The sequence below is a fragment of the Petaurus breviceps genome, unplaced genomic scaffold (genome assembly GCF_028583685.1).
Source record: "Petaurus breviceps papuanus isolate PSGF00001 unplaced genomic scaffold, PetGlider_PUasm1.0 175, whole genome shotgun sequence".
Taxonomy (NCBI): Eukaryota; Metazoa; Chordata; class Mammalia; order Diprotodontia; family Petauridae; genus Petaurus; species Petaurus breviceps.
In genome coordinates, this window is record NW_027185764.1 from 55,145,000 (window position 1) to 55,166,460 (window position 21,461).

A 21,461-nucleotide genomic window follows, 5' to 3' on the forward strand; every position below is an offset into this window, starting at 1 on the left:
CACTCTGGTTTTTTCAGCAAGAATGCTTGAAAGTCCTCTATTCCACTGAATGACCATACTTTCCCCTGAAACATGATACTCAGTTTTGCTGGGTAGATGACTAGTGGTTTTAATCCCAGCTCCCTTGACCTCCAGAATATCACATTCCAGGCCCTTTGATCCCTCAGTGTAGAAGCTGCCAGATCCTGGGTTATCCTGATTGTGTTTCCACAATATTCAAATTGTTTCTTCCTGGCTGCTTGTAATATTCTCTCCTTAATCTGGGAGTTCTGGAACCTGGCTATAATATTCCTAGGAGTTTTCTTTTTGGGATCTTTTTCAGGAGGTGATTGGTGGATTCTTTCAACCTCTATTTTGCCCTCTGGTACTAAAACATCAGGGCAGTTTTCTTTGAGAACTTCCTGGAGGATGATTTCTAGGTTCTTACTTTGGTCATGGCTTTTGGGCAGTCCAATAAATTTTAAATTATCTCTCCTGGATCTATTTTCCAGGTCTGTGGTTTTTCCCATGAGATATTTCACATTGTCTTCTATTCTTTCATTTGTTTGGATCTGTTTAACAACAGCTTGATTTCTCATAAAGTCATTAGCTTCCATTTGCTCCAATCTAATTCTGAAGCAATGATTCTCCTCACTGAGTTTTTGAGATTCTTTTTCCATCTGGCAAATTCAGCTTTTTAAGGCATTCTTCTCCTCATTGCCTTTTTGGGCCCCCTTTATCCTTTGATTCAGTCTGTTTTTTAAGGTATTATTTTCTTCAGTCAGGCTGTTGACTCTCATTTCATAATTTTCTTGCATTGTTCTCATTTCTCTTCCCAATTTTTCCTCCACTTCTCTCATTTGGTTTTCAAAATCTTTCTTAAGGTCCTCTATGGCCTGTAACCAGCTTGCATTTTCCTTTGAAGCTTTTGGTGCAGGAGTTCTGACTTCACTGTTTTCCTCCTGTTCCATGCTTTGCTCCTTTTTGTCCCCAAAATAGGAGTGTATTGTTGGAATCTTCTGTCTGCTTTGGTTCCTTTGCCTGCTCATTTTGCCACTCAATTACTTGACTTTTGGGCTTTTTGCCACAGTAGGACTCTGCCACCAGACAGGGGAGCTTTTGTCCCAAACGCTGGGGTTTTCTCAGCTGCCACAGGTATTAGATAGGTGCCCTCTCTGAGGTCTCCACACCCTCTGGTAAGCTGGACACACACCCCAGAACCTCCACCCTAGACTGCAATGCATATCCAAGCAGGTTATAGCAAGAGCGATTACCCCCAGAATGGTGCTTGGTCCCTCTACACTCTGCAGGCCAAGAGCTGAAGCCACCAAGTGGCACGTGCCAGCATCTCAGTGGCTTTTTGCCCCAGGGGTAAAAGCCATGCACTCCCACTTACTGGTCCCAAAGTCCAGACTGTACTGACCCCTCAGTTTTTCCTTTGTGTCTATGTGTTGATAAATCTGGAAACAGCCACAGCAGCTGCTGATCTGGAGACCCTCCGGATGGCAGCTGGTCAGGCCCGCCCTGGGGCTAAAAGCCTTGGCATGGGGCTGGGCTTGGCTCCCAGAGCGCTGTGCTGGATTCCTGCTGGCCTGCCAGGCTGTCCTCAGCGGGAGCTTACCTTCTCTGTGTCATTTTGTGGGTTCTGCAGCTCCAAAGTTTTTTTTAGAGTCCCCTTTTTACATGGATTGTGGAGGGTGGAAGCCAGAGCTGCAGGAAGGTTGTGCTTCTACTCCGCCATCTTGGCTCCACCCCCTCGAAGCAATTTTAAAAACTGTATTTTCCCCTTGTGGACTTTTCTTTGACTAAGCAAGTTAATTTTGTAAATAATAAAAGCTTCCTCACCTCCTCTGTGGAAGAAGACAGATAACACCTTTGCCATATAAATTGTCTTTGAAATCAATTACAATTACCATTAAAAGTATTAAATATAATTAATTAGTTAATATTTTACATACATATGCATATTAATTAATGGGATGAATGGGCATAGCTGTGTTTGATGGTTTCTTCACAAGGTTTGCCACAAGAAGGAACACAATCTGTTCTAAGCTCATTCATTCAGTGTCATTGTGCTTTTTCAAACATAACAGTCATGCTTTTAATTTCTTTTTTGTCTGAGTACCTAGTACTAAGGGCAACTTAGGTAGTAAAGTAGATAGAGCTCTGGGATTGGAATCAGTAAGACTCATCCTCATGAATTTAAATCTGGCTTCAGACACTTACTAGCTATGTGACCCTAGGCAAGTCACTTTTTGCTGTGTTTGCCTTGGTTCCTCATTTATAAAATGAGCTAGAGAAGGAAATGGCAAACCACTCCACTATCTTTGCCAAGTAAACCCCAAAATGGAGTCATGAAAAGTAAGACATGATTGAAAAGATTGAATAATAAACCTAGTACTAATATCCTTATATACTGGGTCTTTGAAATACATTTCACTGAGTAGACAATTTTTATCTAATTAATTTGTGAAAAGGATAAGAAAGGACATTTCTCTTGGTTTAGTTCTACACATTTAGGTATAGGTAGCGTTCACGGAGTAGAGAATAGACAGAGATTGGAAATCTGACAAAAGAAAAGGATACAAATGACAAAGGATATTTAGTGTCATACTTATATCAACAGAAGCCAGGTACTCATACTCTAAGTGTAACTCATTCTTGATAATTTAGAAATAATTTGAAACCTTTGCCATGCTGACAGTAAGGTTTGCCATATTTTTACATAAAGGATAACTACTCATTTTCTATTTTAGTCTAGAGCAGAGGATCTTAACTTTTCATTCATAGGCCACTTGGCCTATGTGATTAAACCTATGGAACCCCTCTCAGATAAATGTTTTTAAATATTTTAAATTAAAATGAAGAGGATTACAAAGGAAACTGTGGCAATAGATTTTCTGGCTCCAACCACTTGCTGCCACTATGATAAGAAAAAGATTTGTAATGGAAAGAAGTTCTGGCTCAGAGTTCTTGCTGCCCCGGGAGATGAGGGTGGAGATTTGTGTTTGTAAAAGGAATACAGGCATACTTCAGTGTAATTAAATAAATTATTGTGAGTTCTGAAAAGTCAAGTAGCCCTAAATTATTCTTCAATAAATTATGGCCAAAATAATGCAAAAATTTAGTAATAAGTTTTTTTTAGCTCAAACCAAGTTTGTATAACAACTTTCAAAAAAGTTTTCTACAGAGGATATAGAAATTATTGCTATCACTTTAAAACTGCAGCAGGAAGGAGCTACATTATTGTTATTAATGTCATTCTATGAGGTATCTCTCTAGGGAGTTAGGGAAAGTGTATAGGGGAATGATTTTAATCTACGAGGAACTATGAGGAGTTTGTAAAAAGAAGAATGGCAGGGGGAGGAGACAATTTTTTGTTAGAACTCTCAATTGTCATTTTATGAAGAAACAAAAATATAATTTCAAGTGAAGAAATTTTGGGGTGAGGTTAAGAGTGAGAATTCAAGAGAAGCTGGATAACACAGAAAAAAGTTAGGAGGATGTCTTTTCTGTTGGATGGGGGAAGGCAAGGCAGTTGGGGTAAAGAGAAGGATATCTTTCTGATGGAACAATTTTAACCTTTGTTTGCATGAAGAATATGATATGAATCTTGAAATAAGATTTTACTTAGTATCTTGGTTGAAATGAATGTGGTTACAGTATTCTCAAAGAGAAGAGTGGTCATCTGTCATTAAAGTGAGGACTTGAAGTGACTATAGTTGTGATTATTCTCATAGTTAAGTACTGAAAATGTGTTTTATTATTGATTTCAGTGTTAATAAATTTTATATTAATATTTTTAATATTAATATTTAATTACAGGAGATTGAAAAATTTCATATAGAGAGAGGTTTGAGTAACTACTATTGGGAAAAGAGGTTTTTGCAAGTTTATTAGCTTTATAATTTTTTTATGAACTGATGGAGTCTCTAAACTCATGTGATTGAGAGGTTGAAATTTGATTAAATAATGAAATATTTCTTTGTTATAACAAATATATCCTTATGTCATTTTAAAGGTTGGACTGGTAAGATTAAATAACAGAGCATGTTAAATAGATTAAGTGGACTAAAATTTGAGGTTGGTGATCTGTGTGTCCTGTCACACATTTGAGTGGATATGGGCATTGTCCTTCTGATCTTGCAACATTTATGGGGGCGGGGGGCAGAATCCTATTTCTTTTCATTATTATTTCTTCCTCATCATTTAATTTTCTACTATGAAAAAAGTTTACTAAGAAACAGATTGAATATATATATATATATACATATACACACACACAAACACACACACACACACACACACACACACTCACATATATATATATTTCCGTAGAACTTGTCTAGGAAATAAAAGTTTGATGTAGTTCTTTTAGCAAATTTTGATATTGTTCTTTTACAAAGATTATTTGTCAGCCGCTTATATCACCAGGATACTGTGGGACATGATTATTTTGTTCCTTTTGAGTTTCTGTAATTGTATACCATGATAATTTCAGATTAGTGTTTGGCAGGAATAAAGGAAAATCATATTGAAGGGTACCTTGTTCATATATAATAAATAATAATAATAATAAAAATAAAAACATTTGTCAGGATATTTAGTTTGATCACACTAGACTAAAGAGAGGACTTTCAAATTAGAAGGGGAGGGCATGAAGGATAGAAAAGTTCAAGAGTAATAATGATAAAGGGAAGGTTTGAATTTGAAAAATAAAAAAAAATAGTACACATACTATTTATATTGCTAATGTCACTTTATGGCTATGCTTCTTTTGGCCTATCTCTAGTCATTTTAATTGTGTGCATGTGTGTGTCCATGTGTGCACATGTGTGCAATAATTATCCTTTTTCCCTCTCTATTGAATTTCACAATTAGATGATAAAGCTGTAGGTGCAAACTATATAGGCACAAATGTCAAGAAGGACTAACATAAACATTTTCATTGTTTATAGGAATGGAATCCAAGAGAGCACCCAAAGGATCCACTGAAAATGTCCCTTCTTAACAAGTTTAAAGAGAAAACATTTATGAGGAAGAGTAAAACAAACCAACCCTGCTGTTCAGAAAGCTCTGCTCTTGCTAACTTTCAGGTGTTTGTCCCTCCTGTAGAGTACTGCCCTAAGATAAATACAAACTGAGAGAATTATTTAAGAATTAGCCCAAGATACACCCAAACCAAGGGCTAACTTAAGGATGTCTGTCCATTGTTGCTTTTATTAATTTGTATACTTCTAGAAATGCCTTGTATATGTAATAGAGGGTTGTAGCAAAATTACAAAAAGAAAAAATTGAAGGAATTAACATAGAGAGGAGTCAAAAGTACCTGTTTACTGATGATAGAGATTGGGAGAGCTAGGTTATGATACCATGATTTGTTAGAGGAAATCAAATACAAAGATAATATCAAAATGATTAATAATTTCTGCAAAAATTCATGTTATAAAATAATAACCTTCTTGTAGTCTCTGATGAGAAAAAGTTAGAAAAAAGAAATTCCATATAGAAATACATAAAATACCTCTAGGTATCCCACAAAGCTCTCTCATGGCCCTCTTCTTTCTCCCAATTATTTTACTTGGTGATCTCATCAGCTCTTTTGGATTTAATTTTCACTTCTCTGTTGAGGAATCTCAAATCTATTTGTTCAACCCTAGCATCTCTGCTGACCTCCAGCCTCATATCTCTAACATCTTGAACTTGATGTCTGGTAGACATGTTAAACTCAACATGTCTAAAACTGAACTCATTGGGCAGATTTCAGAAAAACCTGGAGAGATTTACATGAACTGATACAAAGTGAAATTAGCGGAATCAGAACACTGTACACAATAACAGCAAAATTGTGTGATGATCAACCATATTTGAATTAGCTTTTTTTTTTTTTTTTTTTTTTAGCAATACAGTGATCCAAGACAATTCCAAAAGATTCATGGAAAATGTTATCCTCATCCAGAGAAAAAGCTGATAGAGTCTGAATGTAGACTGAAGCATACTATTTTCACTTTCTTTATTTTTGTGTTTGTTTAAACTCTTTTTTATTTAGTATTTTATTTCCCCCCAGTTACATGTAAAAACAATTTTAAACAGTCATTTAAAAAAACTTTGAATTCCAAATTCTCTCCCTTCCTTCCTCCCTGCCCCACCCCTTCATTGCAAAAGCAAACAATTTTTTATGTTTTTTTTAATGCTTTATTAACTTCCAATTTACATCATTCATTTTCACCAAATTTTGAGTTACAAATTTTCTCCCTGTTTTTCCCCTACCCACTGCCCCAAAATAGCAAAAGCAAACAATTTAATATGGATCATACTAGTTTAGCTATGCAAGACATTTTCAAAAGTTGTATAGTGAAAGAAAATATAAAAGAAAAAGTTCAAGAAAAATAAAGCAAAAAAAAGTATGCTTCAATCTGTATTCAGACACTATCAGTTCTTTCTCTAGGTATGGATAACATGTTTCTTTTTTTTTTTTGCCTTTTGCAAACTGTTTCTTCTTTCCCAACATGGCTAACAGGGCAATAGGTTTTACGTGATTGCATATATATAATCTATAACAAATTGCTTACTATCTTAGGGGTATGGGGGTCTTGGGAGGGAGGGAAAAATTTGGAACTAAAAATTTTATTAAAATAAATTTTAAAATTGTCTTTACATGTAATTGGAAAAATGCTATTTAAAAAACTGAACTTATTATCTTTCCCCTAAGAACAGATCCTATTTCTAAACGTCCTTATTATTGTCAAGGGCATCCTTCCTGGAGCAGAATTTAGTATGAAAAAATAAAGCAGGGATAATAATCATGAGCTCAGACAAAGTTAAAGTTAAAATCAATTTAATCAAAAGTGAGAAATAGTGAAATTACATTGTCAACAGTATTATTCAATATCATTTTAGACCATTTATAATACCTAGACAGTATAAAACACCTTAGTGTGTTTCTGCCAAAATAGAGAGAGGAACTATATGAACATTAACATAAAATACTTTATATTCAAAAAACTCAGATCTATATAACTGAAGTAATATTTATTGCTCATGGATAGGTAAAGCCAATGTAATTTTTAAAAGGACAATTTTGCCCAATTAATTTATTCAATGCTATCCTAATTAAATTACTAAAAAAATACTGAGTATACAAAAATAAGCATATTATGGTCTTATATACATGTGTATATATAATATTTTATATAATATGTCTATAGATACATATGTGTCTGTGTATATATGTGTATATATATGTGTGTGTATGTATATGTATATATATATATATATATATATTCATGCTTAATTATAACCTTCTTTGAGTGGTAGGGAGACAGAGGGAAAAACAAAGTAGAAAGTACACAGCAGAAAACAAAGAATACCGACAAGAAAGCAAAGAAATCTGGGCAGCTTTGGAAAGAATTTGTAGTATTTATTATAGGTTTTCTTTAAATGGATATTGTTTTATATTGAATCCTATCTTATGGTCTACTGTGTACATGGTAATTTTTCTTTTCTCACTTTGTGTTTCAATTAATTTTTTTAAAGGGTATCCTGCCTTCTTAGTCCCCCAGGTCCCAACTTAGGTGTCATTCTCAACTCATCACTGTCTCTCACTCTCCATAGAAAATATGTTGAGAAAAACTGTTGATTTTACCTTTGTAATGACTGAGAGGGACTTTCCCAGGGTCTCATAGCTAGTCAAGTGTTTGAGGCAGAATTTGAACTCAGATCCTCCTGACTGAAAATTCAGTTCTCAATCCATTTACACAATCTGAAAAAAAAAGTCAACGATATTACAAAGAATACTTTGCTGGGTAAACACATATTTATATTCAAGGATCTTTATATTTCTAGAGAAAGTGAATGCAGTATGTGATGTAATAATTGAAAGCTCTCAATGTTATTTTTCATAGAAGAGATGTGTTGAAATAAAATGTACTTTAAAAACCATTTAATTGGGGGGCGGAGCCAAGATGGCGGAGTAGAAGCAAGACCTTCCCGCAGCTCCAGCTTCCACCCTCCCCAATCCATGTAAAAAGGGGACTCTAAACACACTTTGGAGCTGCAGAACCCACATAATGACACAGAGGAGCTAACCTCCTGCTGAGGACAGCGCGGCAGGCCGGCAGGAATCGGCCAGCGCAGCACTCTGGGAGCCGAGTCCAGCCCCACACCGAGGCTTTAGCCCCAGGGCGGGCCTGACCAGCCACCGGCCAGAGGGACTCCAGATCAGCAGCAGCTGGGGCCGTTTCCAGATTTATCAACACATAGACACAAAGGACAAAGTGAGAGTTTCGAGGCTGGGAAGGCGCGTGGCGGCGACGCGGGGGACGCAAGTCATAAGGCGCGGCGGCAGTGCGGCGGGCGCAGCCTGGCAGCAGACGTAGGCTGGGAAGGCGCGGCTGCGGTGGCAGCGTGGCGGGCACAGGCCGGGAAGGCACAGCGGCCTGTGCAGGAAGGCGTGGCGCGGCTGGCGGATGCAGGCCTGGAAGGGGCCTGATCAACTCGGAGGGCAAGTCTTCCCACCAACCACAAGGTCCACTACCAGGCCTATCATCAAAGGGCTGGGACTGGAAAGAGCAAGGTAAGAAGCAAATACAGGGGCCCCTATACTGGACAGCAAACACTCCTGGGGCTACCACTTCATAGCCCAGAAATCTTTAAAAAAAAAAAAAGCCCCTTTCAGGACCTCCAAACACAAGGATGACAGAGTGAACCCCACTTGCTCCAAACCCCCCCTCTAACCCTAAAAATATAGTAACTCTTGCCCCAGGGCAAAACCCTCTACAGTAAAGGCTTGGGATCCTAGAGGAAGGGCGTGGCTAGGACACTGCCTCAAAATGGGTAGAAAGCAGACTACAAAGACAAAGACTCTGGAGTCCTACTATCCTCAGAGGGAAGAACCAACCTCAGAGGGAGACAATGTAGACTCCACACCCATAGCTGAGACTTCCACAGGGAACGGATCCCAAGCACAGAAGGCTCTCCTAGATGAGATCAAAAGGAACTTTGAAAGCAAAATGAGAGAGATAAAAGACAAAATGAATCATTCTCTCAAAACGAAAATAGCAGAATTCGAAAAACATTATAATGAGGAAAACATCTCTCTAAAAAGAAAAGTGTATGATATGGAAAAGGAGCTTCAAAAATTAACCAAGGAAAATGATTTGCTAAAAACCAGAATTGAACAAATGGAAACAAATAACTCTATGAGGAACCAAGAATTAGCCAAGCAAAACAACAAAAATGAAAAATTAGAAAAAGAGGTAAAATACCTCAAAGAAAAAATAACTGACCTGGAAAACAGATCCAGGAGAGATAACCTGAGAATCATAGGCCTACCAGAAAATTATGATGAAAAAATGAGCCTGGACAACATTCTCCAAGAGCTCGTTAAGGAAAACTGCCCTGAGATACTAGAACCTGAGGGGAAAATAGAAATCGACAGAATCCACCGGACACCTGCTGTAAGAGATCCCAAACTGAAAAATCCTCGAAATGTTGTGGCCAAACTCCAGAACTACCAAATAAAAGAGAAAATACTTCAAGTGGCCAGAAAGAAACAATTCAAATATTGAGGGTCCACAGTGAGGATTGCACAGGATTTGTCAGCCTCCACACTGAAAGATCGGAGGCAGTGGAATACTATTTTCAGGAAGGCAAAACAGCTCGGATTACAACCAAGGATCACATACCCAGCGAGACTGAGCATATTCTTCCAGGCAAAGAGATGGTCATTCAATGATATAACAGAGTTCCAGACCTTCTTAATAAAAAAGCCAGAACTCAATGGAAAATTCAATCTCCAATTATGAGAAGCAACAGTGACTTAGAAAGGTAAACAAGGAGAACACACATCATTTTAGAGGGAAAGAGGGGAGGGAGAGGAGCTTCACATGAGATCTATTCCTGTCATTCTTGATGCGAAGAAAAAATAGCATACCTCATTAAGTATAACGATATCCTACAGGTAGTAGGAGGGGGAAAGGGTTACAAAAGGGAGGTGGGAGTGGTTTGTAGGGAGGGAAGTAGTAAGAGGAAAAGGGGAGGAAAAGGGAGGGGGGCCGAAAAGGGAACACTGAGGGAGGTGGTGGTCAAAAGGAAAACTATTAAGGGGGGGAAGGGAGAAGGGAGGGAAAATACGAACATTAACAGGGGCAGGAATAGGATGAGGGGAAAGAAACAGATAACAATCATAACTGTAAATGTGAATGGAATGAACTCTCCTATAAAACGGAGACGGATAGCAGAATGGATTAGAAATCATAATCCTACAATATGCTGTTTACAAGAAACACATTTGAAACAGAGGGATACACACAAGGTAAAGGTAAAAGGTTGGAGTAAAATATATCATGCCTCACTAAAGTAAAAAAAGCAGGGGTAGCAATCCTTATCTAAGATAAAGCAAATGCAAAAATTGACCTAATTAAAAGAGATAAGGAAGGAAACTATATCCTGTTAAAAGGCACCATCGAGAATGAAGCAATATCACTACTTAACATACATGCACCAGGTGGTGTAGCATCCAAATTCCTAGAGGTGAAGGTAAAGGAATTAGAGGAAGAAATAGATAGCAAAACTATACTAGTGGGAGACCTTAATCTCCCCCTATCTGAACTTGATAAATCCAACCTCAAATAAACAAGAAAGAAGTTAAGGAGGTGAACAGGATTTTAGAGAGGATAGGTATGATAGATCTCTGGAGAAAACTGAATGGGGATAAAAAGGAATATACTTTCTTCTCAGCGGTTCATGGCACATATTAAAAAATTGACCATGTTCTAGGGCATAAAAACCTCACAATTCTATGCAGTAAGGCAGAAATATTAAACGCATCGTTCTCAGATCATGATGCAATAAAAATTATATGCAATAAAGGGCCAGGGAAAGACAGACTAAAAACTAACTGGAAATTAAACAATTTGATCCTAAAGAATGAGTGGGTCAAACAAGAAATTATAGAAACAATCAGTAATTTCATTCAAGAGAATGATAATAATGAGACAACATACCAAAATCTGTGGGATACATTAAAGGCAGTTCTTAGGGGAAGTTTTATATCCCTGAGTGCATACGTGATTAAATTAGAGAAAAGGGAGCTCAACAAATTGGGCATGCAATTAAAAAACCTAGAAAAAGAACAAATTCAAAATCCCCAATTAAATACTAAACTAGAAATATTGAAGACTAAAGGAGAGATTAATAAAATTTAAATCAAGAAAACTATTGAACTAATAAATAAAACCAAGAGCTGGTTTTATGAAAAAACCAACAAAATTGAGAGACCCTTAGTCAATATGATAAAAAAAAAGAAAGAAGAAAACCAAATTATGAGTATCAAAAATGAAAATGGTGAATCTACCTCCAATGAAGAGGAAATCAAAACAATAATTAGGAATTATTTTTCCCAATTGTATGCACATAAATTTGACCATCTTAGGGAAATGGATGAATATTTAGAAACATACAAGTTGCCCAGATTAACTGAAGAGGAAGTAAATTACTTAAATAATCCCATCTCAGAAAAAGAAATTGAACAAGCCATCAGTCACCTCCCTAGGAAAAAATCTCCAGGGCCAGATGGATTCACTAGTGAATTCTATCAAACATTTAAAGAACAATTGATTCCAATATTCTACAAATTATTTGGGAAAATTAGTGAAGAAGGAGTCCTACCAAATTCTTTTTATGACACAAATATGGTACTGATACCTAAATCAGGAAGAGATAAAACAGAGAAAGAAAATTATAGACCAATCTCCCTCATGAATATAGATGTAAAAATTCTAAATAAAATACTAGCCAAAAGACTACAGCAACTTATCTCAAGAATAATACACTTTGATCAGGTAGGATTTATTCCAGGAATGCAAGGATGGTTTAATATTAGGAAAACTATCAGTATAATTGATCATATCAACAATAAAACTAGCAGAAACCACATGATCATCTCAATAGATGCAGAAAAGGCTTTTGACAAAATACAACATCCATTCCTATTACAAACATTAGAAAGTATAGGAATAAATGGAGCCTTCCTTAAAATAATAGGTAGCATCTATTTAAAGCCATCAGCAAGAATTATATGTAATGGGGAGAAACTGGAAGCATTTCCCATAAGATCAGGGTTGAAACAAGGGTGTCCACTATCACCCCTCTTATTCAATCTGGTACTAGAAATGTTGGCAGTAGCAATTAGAGAAGAAAAAGAAATCAAAGGAATCAAGTTAGGCAAAGAAGAGACCAAGCTATCACTCTTCGCAGATGATATGATGATATACTTAGAGAATCCTAGAGAATCAAGTAAAAAACTGCTTGAGACAATAAATAAATTTGGCAAAGTTGCAGGATATAAAGTAAACCCACATAAATCCTCGGCATTCCTATATATTTCCAACGAAATTCAACAGCAAGAAGTAGAAAGAGAAATCCCATTTAAAGTTACTGTAGACATTATAAAACATTTGGGAATCTACCTGCCAAAACAAACCCGCACCTGTATGATCATAACTACAAAACACTTTTCACACAAATAAAGTCAGATCTAACTAATTGGAAAAATATCAATTGCTCATGGCTGGGTCGAGCTAATATAATAAAAATGACAATTTTACCCAAATTAAATTATATATTTAGTGCCATACCAATTAATTTACCAAAAAACTACTTTATAGAGTTAGAAAAAATAGTAACAAAATTCATCTGGAAGAATAAATGGTCCAGAATATCAAGGGAATTAATGAAAAACAAATGCTAGGGAAGGTGGACTAGCTTTACCAGATTTCAATCTGTACTATAAAGCAGCAGTCATCAAAACTACTTGGTACTGGCTTAGGAATAGAGGAGTGGATCAATGGAATAGATTAGGCACACGAGATTCAGAAGTCAATGACTACAGTAATGTATTGTTTGATAAACCCCCAGACCCTGGTTTTTGGGATAAGAACTCACTATTTGGCAAAAACTGCTGGGAAAACTGGAATATAGTATGGCAGAAATTGGACATAGACCATTATCTAACACCATATACCAAAATCAAGTCTAAATGGGTTCATGATCTAGGTATAAAGGTTGATACTGTAAGCAGTCTGCTAAAACAAGGAATAGTTTACCTATCAGACTTGTGGAGAGGGAATGACTTTATGACAAAACAGGAATTAGAGAACATTATAAAATGTAAAATGGATAATTTTGACTACATGAAATTGAAAAGTTTCTGTACAAATAAAGCCAATGTAACCAAGATTAAGAGGGAGGTGGGAAATTGGGAAAGAATCTTTACAACCTATGTCTCTGACAAAGGACTCATCTCTAAAATTTACAGAGAACTGAGTCAAATTTATAAGAATGCAAGTCATTCCCCAATTGATAAATGGTCAAAGGATATGAACAGGCAGTTTTCAGAGAAAGAAATTAAAGCTATCCATAAGCACATGAAGAAATGCTCTAATTCACTATTAATTAGAGAAATGCAAATCAAAACAACTTTGAGGTACCACATCTCACCAGTCAGATTGGCTAAGATGACAAAACAGGAAAATGACAAATGCTGGAGAGGATGTGGGCAAACTGGAACACTAATGCATTGTTGGTGGAGCTGTGAACTGATCCAGCCTTTCTGGAGAGCAATCTGGAACTATGTCCAAAGGGCTATAAATACTTTCATACCCTTTGATCCAGCAATACCACTCCTAGGGTTACATCCCAAAGAGATCATAGAAATGGGAGAAAGACCCATATGTACAAAAATGTTTATAGCAGCTCTTTTTGTTGTGGCAAAGAATTGGAAATTAAGGGGGTGTCCATCAATTGGGGAATGGCTGAACAAGTTGTGGTATATGCATGTTATGGAATATTATTGCGCTATAAGAAACGGGGAGCAGGCGGTCTTCATATTTACCTGGAGAGGCTTAAAAGAACTGATGCTGAGTGAGAAGAGTAGAACCAGGAGGAATTTGTACACAATTACGGACACAACGTATGTGTGATGACCAACTTTGATAGACTGGACTCTTCTCAACAATGCAGGGATATAAGTCAATCCCAAAAGACGCATGATGGAGAGAAAAACGTGCATCCAGAGAAAGAACTAGAAAGAACTAAATTTATATCCAGGTGGAAGCAAAATACCTGATCTTTTTTGTTCTCTTATTTGATTTTATGTCCTCTTTTCATTTTTCATCCCAGGTGGTACAATCCATCCTTATAACCTGACCATTGTATAATGTGAAAGTATCTACAGATCCTATACTTGATTATAAGAGGCCATGGAGGGGGGGGAGGTGAGGGAGGGGGACAAAATGTGAAATTCAAGGAATTGTGGAATTGAATCCTGTAAATTAAAAGGAAACAAACACATTAATAAATTAAAGAATTAAAAAAAACATTTAATTGGCTACTATGACACCTCATGTTTCTATAGGGTTAAAATGATCTGTTTTGAAATTTCTGCACCTTCTATTTGTGTTTTGCCAGAGTCTAATATGATATATATTTTTTTAAGATTTTTTTTGTCATGCTGAGAAGTGGTGTGGTATTGTGATTAGAAGTTTGGTCTAGTAGTCCAGTCCCCAAAACCAGGCTACAGATTCTGCTACTGACAAAGATCAAAGATTTAGATGTGGAAAGGATCTTAGAAGGCATCTAGTTTAACTCTTTTATTTTATAGATGAGGAAATGAGGACTTCAGAGGTTATATGGTTTTCTGAGGTCACAAAGCTTTTAAGTGATAAAGGTGAGATTCAAACCACTCTTACAAATATCATTGATATTGACTCGGGAATCACATTGCCCCATTCTTTTAGGACGCAACGATGCAGTTTGATTTTTTCAAAAAACTGAATTCAGGACAGTTTGATGTTATCTTATTATGTTGAGCATCATTTTCCTATAGACAATTTTTTATCTATATTTTCCACCAAATGTCCTTCTCCTGGCTAGAGAAAACAGAAGTAAAAAAAAATGAGCAGGTCTGACTTCACTGTATTAGTTGTTATCATCATTCCATCATTCCTGAATATTAGTCCTATCCCTTTTTTAATCCTTACATTATCCAATGAGTTAAAAATCCAAATGCTTCTTTTTGTAGTCCTTAGTTTTTCTCTCAGATCATTATGAGCTTGAGCACTTGACTGTATCCTTAAAGTACCACATTACATTTTGTGTTTATCCTGTTACCTGTCTTTGCCTCCATCTTATGTACATGACTTTTTAAAAAGCAGAGTTTGTTGGCAAATTTATCCTATGTCCATACTATTTTTTCCAGATAACTTCCCCCCCCTCTCTCCCTGCCAATGGAATAATTTTTCTGACTTCAGAGTATCATATTTGAAATGAAATCCCTCCTGAACTAACTTCCCATTTTATAATTTTATTTCACTGATTTGAGAAATACTCTTGAAAAAGTGCTACATTTGAACTCAAAGCATCTGTGTTTGAATCTTGCTTCTGTCACTTGTTACCTTTGGGCAAAATGAGAATCTTGGACTAGTTGGCTCTAAAGAACCTTCCAGTTTAAAGTCTACAATATTATAAGTAATGATATTTTGTATCTTCCTCTCTTCTCATTAGATTCTGCTCTCCCAAAATCTAGGGTGTAAATCACTTTTCATGATTTCAGTATGAGAAATTTTCACCCAAATTCCTAATATTCCATCTCTGCAATCATTTCCTCTCCATTGGTGAGAATATGATCCAGGGGGAAATTTTTAGTAATTGGTTCTTCCACCTTTTAAAGAATGAAATTACCATTACTAAGTAGATCAGCCATAAATTAGCTGGTCTCCTTATGTCAGAGACAGATCTCCAATTCCTATATCACTACTAACTACACATTATGCCTCTGTGTCATCTGATGTTAGGATTGTGATAAGTTTTTCAAATTATTCATCTGTTTACTCTTTCTTTCCTGGTATTCTGTAACTTATCAGAAGGTATTTATGTTTCTACTTGCCTTGATCATCCAAATATTTGCTACAATTTTTTTGACTTTCTTAATTCTCCTCTGACTCTCTTCATGTACATAGGGTTTTATACCTAATCTCTTTCATCCCATCAAACAGGTGGCTTAGAACTATTAAAAATGACTTCATATAGCAAATATATATTTAAATTTCTAGACAAGAGACCAATTAAAATAATTTCTTTATTTGCTTTCTGGAGGGGGCCAGGCCTGGGCATTTGTGGTTAAGTGACTTGCCCAAGGTCACATGGGTAGTGTGTCTGAGGCTGCATTTGAACTCAGGTCCTCCTGACTCTGGGGCTGGTGATCTCTTCACTGCACCACCTAGCCACTTTTTTATTTTGTTTTTAAAGTGACATTCAAGACATTCTCACCCAGGTATATCCTTCTGCTGTATAAACCCATTCTCCCATTGAATGAGTTCCTTCTGAGTCCTCCATTTTGAGGAATGATCAAGACTAACACCCCTTTATTCCTCTTCCACATACTTCACCTTCATTCCCTGAAATGAGCACTCCACTTCTTATCTTTTTAAACTCCATTTTTATGTACTGTCTTCCTTCATTAGAACATAAGCTCCTTGAAAATAGGGATTAAATTTGTTGTTCCTGTTGCTTGGCATCGTATCCCTACCTTTTAGTACATTGTCTACCATGTAGTAAGTTCACAATACAATTTTTGTTGCCTGCCTGCCTGTCAGTGCAACACAACTCCCATAAATTAGTGTAGTTAGAAAGAATTACATCAACAGAATCTATAGATAGCTCTTTTCCCCTCAGAATAATTTAATGATACAACCACAGAATCAGCAGATATGTTATCCTGGGACCTTTGCCATAGACATATTGCCCACTTTTCATGATTTCAATATGAGAAAACAACTTCGCCATTCCTCCAGTTTCTATTGTAATGACATTTTAATTTCATTTTTGCAAGTTAAAAACAGCAGCAACAACACCATTCCCTGAGATTTCATTGCCTTTCAAGTTGGCTGACTATCTTTTTCAATAATGCAAACATTAACAAATATTTTTCAGTCAGAAGCCTGTCCCACATAAAGACGGTAGAAATATGTTTGAGCACTAAGTGTAATTGCTGTCTTTTTGACAGTGTTTTTGATCATTTAGTAGTCATAATAAACAATCTGGAACAGTGAGTCAGTGGTTAGGAAAAGCACTTACATAATTAAAGTATATTATGCAAATAGAAAATAATGAAGAATAAACACTTTTTTTACATTAAAACAGAAGGTTTCTTGGATGTTCAAAAAAAGCATCATTATGATTATAGGAGAGGAGGGGAGCATATGACATGTTTTGTAAAGAATAAAAAATAGTATTACCCTATTCAGGCACTATGAGCTCCTCTTTCCTCAAGATAGTGGAAGGACATTTCTGCAGAATTATGATTGGGAATTCCTTGAGAGTATCACAAACAGACTATTCATTAAATGGAGAAAACCAAGGCAATCCTAGATACAGTTTCAGAAACTTATATCTCAACCCAAGATAGTTATTAATGGGGAGGGTGTATATGGATATATTATTTAATTATTGTAGAGGACTCTTAATATTAAAATTGCCTATAGGGATGAAAAATTGCAACATTTCTATAACGTAACTTCAGAAAATTGCCTTTGTACATGAAAAGTTTGCTATCATGCAGCCAGTTTATATCAGAAGGAGGACTTGAATCCAGGTCTCCCTGACTCCAAAACCAATCCCCTATTCACACACTTTCTCTCAGGGACAATAATCATGTAAAAACATGTTCTGAATCTGATATTGAATAATATTCTTTCCTAAAAAAGGTATTAATGAAATTATCATATGCTTTCTTCAACTGAGTATTTTTGCATGATGAAAAAAAGTGTGTATCTTTTCAAACAAGAACTAAGAATTCTATATCATGATTAAATCAAATTTGAACATCAAACTGACTTGTGATCTCTTTCTCATTTTAGTACTCTGTCCATTTTTCATACTATGCAGTCCTCACTAATAGACACAAATAATGACTTTTGCATAAGCATTATTATTGAAGATCATATTTTTAGGTTACTAGGGAATAGTTGCTTAGAAATGAAAATCACCCAATTTTCTTTATTACCTAGTGTTGAATTTTACTTTTGTCCCTGTGAAAAAGGAGGATGTCTTTACATCAGTGTGGGGGGAAAATATGTCTTAGGTTTTCAGAAATCTTTGCTTATAACCTGTGGATTGCTATGACAAATGGCTTCATCGTTTTCTCCATGTTAATGTTTAAAGATTCAAGAATGTTTATAGCACTATTTATTATTCATCAAATGGTTCCCAAGGAGAAATAGAAGTAATTTTTTAAAAAATTTAAATCTAATTTTAGGCAAGATATTTCTAAAGGCTTTTAAATTATAAAAAAAATACATACACACTTTTTTTCTTACTCAAAAATATTGACTTCCTGATACAAAATATCAGGCAATCGAAGGAAGAAATTTCAAATATAAATGAAAAATTTTAAAGTGTAAAGAGGGCTGAGTTTTAATAACATAAGAGAATAATTGTGTATTAAAAAAACAACAGCTGATAGGTAGGAAATGACAATTCTTCAGTTCTTTACTGTCCAGGGTTAGGAGCTATGGTGAAATAGGAGTGATGAAGAAAATGCTTATTTACTTTTTTGAACTGGAGAACCTCCCAGAGAGCTGAAAATAGAAATAAAAAATTTATATAGTACTTTAAATTTTGCAAAATGCTTTACATATTCTATTTGATCCTCATAACAACATTTTGAGGAATTTGCTATTATTATTCACATTTTTCATACGAGGAAATTGAGGCTGAAATAATTTGCCCAAGGTCAATAAACCTCTGTGCTTAGCAGCATGGATCTAACTACATAGATACAATGAACTCTTTTCCCCACTTATTTACTTATTTTTAACATGCTTTTCTTAAAAAAAAGTTTATTTTGATCTTATTGGAGGGGGAAAAGTAGGGCAGTTGGTATTAAGTGACTTGCCCTAGGTCACATGGCTAGTAAGTATCATGTGTCTAAGACTAAATTTGAACTCAGGTCCTCCTGACTCCAGGGCCAGTGCTCTATTCATTGAACCACCTAACTGCCCCTCTTTTTAAATTTTGAGTTCCAGATTCTATTCTCTCCCTTCCTTCTGTCCCCTACTGAGAAGGCAAAAAATAAGATATTAATTATATATGTGAAATGCTGCAAAACATATTTCCACGTTAGCCATATCACAAAAAAACAAGTGAGAAAATTATACTTCAATTTGCATTCATCGATGACCAGTTCTCTCTCTGCAGATGGATAACTTTTTTTCATCCTAAGACCTTTGTAATTGTCTTGGATCATTGTATTGTTCAGTGTAGCCGAGTCTTTCACAGTTGATCATTATTACAACATTGTTGTCATTTTGTACAATTATATCCCAATTCTTCTCATTTCACATTATGTCAGTTCAAACAGGTCTTGTCATGTTTTTTTTTCCTGAAATTCCACCCTCCCCTGAGTCCCCACCCTGATCATTTCTTATATAGTACAATAGTACTCCATCACAATAATATGCCAAAACTTATTCAGCCATTCATCAACTGATGAACACTTCCTCAATTTCCTATTTTCTTATATCACATCCAGCATTTTGTCACTTATGTTGTGTGAAGTGGTATTTCAGAGTTGTTTTAATTTTCCTTTCTCTAATAAATAGTGATTCAGAACATTTTTATGACTATAGATTGTTGTGATTTAATCTTCTGAAAACTGCCTGTTGATATCCCTTGACCATTTGTGAATTGGGGAATGGGGGTGTCTTATTTTTATGGATTTGACTCAGTTTCCTATATATTTGAGATATGAAGGAAACAGAGAAACTTGGTGTAAAATGTTTTGTTTCTTTATTGTCTAAAGTACATTTTAACAAAATGTGGTTTCCCTGATTATCTCTTTTAATAAGATTTAGTTAGACCTTTTAATTACTTTTGGAGGAAACTATGTGGCTCAGTGGATAGGGTGCTTGGCCTGGAGTAAGGAAGACCTAAGTTGGAATCCTGGTTCAGACATTAACTGGGTAACCTGTTTGCCTTAATCTACTGGAAAAAGAAATGCTTAACCATTCCAGTATCTTTGCTGTGAAAACCGCAGGGACAGTATTGGCATGCTATCTATGATTCATGGGGTCATAAAGAGTCAGACATGAATAAATGACTGAACAAAAACAACAAAGAAATTTTTGCTTTTGCTTTATCTGAGATCATGATTGCAACCCCTTTTCTATTATATTTCTATTATATTATATTTTCTATTATATTTCTAGTATCAACAACCTTTTCTATTTCCGCTAAAGTATTATAGATTCACTTCCAACCTTTCATTTTAACTTTGTGTGTTTTTCTGTTTTAAGCGAACCTTTTGTACATGACATATTGCTTGATTCTGGTTTCTAAACCATTCTGCTATCCACTTTCATTTTGTGGGTGAGGTTATACCATTCACATTCAATTATGATTACTAACTTTTTATTTCCCTCTATCCTATTTCTTTTTATCCTGTCCCTCATTAAGAATCTATTTTTTTCTTTCTAACTACTGTATCCCTTAATTCATCCTCCCTTTTATCATCTCTCCCTCCCACCCCTTTCTCTTATCCCTTCCCCTTCCTATTTCCCTATTGCATCACTATCACTACCCTATAAATAATATAAAAGCCCTACTTCATAAATAAGTATAGTCAAATCAAATTTACTAATTGGTCATAGTTGAAAATGTATATCCAAATCTATATTTATGGTCTTATCAACTTTCTGACAAACATTAAGACTTATGATTCATCATGAGTCCCCTGGACTCAAGATCTGTTGTTTTAAATCAAATTTATTATTCTTTTTGAAGTTTTCCTTTACAATATTGTGATTAATATATAGATTGTTTTGATTCTGCTCATGTTACATCAGTTTAAAAAAGTTACTCCAAGTTTTTTTTTTCTGAATCTATCCCTTTTATTATCTCTTATGGCACAAAACTATACTATTATGTTTGTAGCATGTGACTCAGACCTACTCTCCCAACCCCTACTTCAAATGTTAGGCTTCATCCCCAGATGATATCTACTACTTCTTCTAAAGGCTTTAGGGTAAACCTTAAGCAGTGGGGGGTGGGAGTGGAGGGAGACTGTTGTCTAATGCTATAACTCATCAGTCCCCACTAAGCTTAGCCCAATAATTATCAGTAATATAAATTAGTCAGAAAGACTTAATCAGTTTGTAGTCAGGGATATTTTCTATTGTGATATAATTGGCACAGTTGGTACAAAAGATTCCCTCCACACACAAACACACCCTGCCAAAGGTCTGTGACACTTTCCCACCAGAATATGAGTCCCAAATTTAAAAAGGATATGTAGCAAAGTAATAATTTACAATCATTGTTAGCTAGAAGTCCTTTCTCCCTTTTGTATGAGTACTAAAAAATTTCCCCTTACACATGATATGTTTTTTTTTTTCCTGGAACCTTTATATAATCTTGAATGTACC